The sequence below is a fragment of the Sinocyclocheilus grahami genome, unplaced genomic scaffold (assembly GCF_001515645.1).
Source record: "Sinocyclocheilus grahami isolate Dianchi unplaced genomic scaffold, SAMN03320097.WGS_v1.1 scaffold102.1, whole genome shotgun sequence".
NCBI classification, from domain to species: domain Eukaryota; kingdom Metazoa; phylum Chordata; class Actinopteri; order Cypriniformes; family Cyprinidae; genus Sinocyclocheilus; species Sinocyclocheilus grahami.
The window spans coordinates 1-969 of record NW_015505281.1 but is presented as its reverse complement, the minus strand read 5'-3'; positions in this window follow the sequence as shown (position 1 = coordinate 969).

Here is a 969-nt window from a genome sequence, read left to right as displayed (position 1 = left end):
GCGGCTACATAAACCACGCAAGCCCTGCCATCTAGGAGATTCCTCCATGAGACTGAGCACTAACTCGCCCTCTCATTTTCCCCACAGAAAGCAGCGCGTGACTGACCAGCCCCACAGGAGCACTGCACGGACCCGCTGCACTGGGAAGACGGAAGAGAGCACTCACGGCACCGGAGCACCTACCTGGACCTATCTCACGAGCACCCCTCACCCCAATAAATCCACCTTCCGGGGTATTGATTGAGATTTCTTGTCGTGTGATTCTTCACCCCGTTACAGTACTAAAGCTGATTCACAAACTGTATACATGCACTATAAGCGGTCTTACACATATAAAGTATACATACAGGTCAGAATTCTCTGCAGTCAGGACAATACATCCACCTCGGTATCCCTGTTAACCCAGTGCTTATTTCAGCCATCATAACAGTGTAAAGATTATGGGCTCATGGGTTCAGCGCTGGACTGAAGCAGCCCGAGGAGGTTTTCACAGCCCATCGTCTCCCAGCAGCAGTCATTTATCAATCAAATACAGCCTCTACTGTTAAACACTATAGAAAGAAGAGTTTTGCAGTGGAAATAAGGCATAAGAGCTTTACTGTTTCTCTGTTATATTCACACTCAGGTGTGGATGAGCTCTTCTGAGGGGTTCGGCTCTGACATGCATTATGTATAATGGCTCTCTCTTTTGGACTCCTCTATATGCCCTGAGGCCTCGACAAAATATCCTCTCTTTCTCTGGCTGCATTTATATTTATTCAAAAAACCTTTAGGAATAATGATTTCAATGGTTTCTGAAAGCATTAAAAAAAGAGTTGAGCTGTATTTGATGTGTATTTTTAATGCACACTGGGGGAAAAAAATGTTTTTACGGCTTTACTTTAGTGAAACAATTTTTACTCAGAAATTGCTAGTAAATTAAAAATATATATATGATAGGGAAAGAGCAAGAAACACATTGAATTAAAT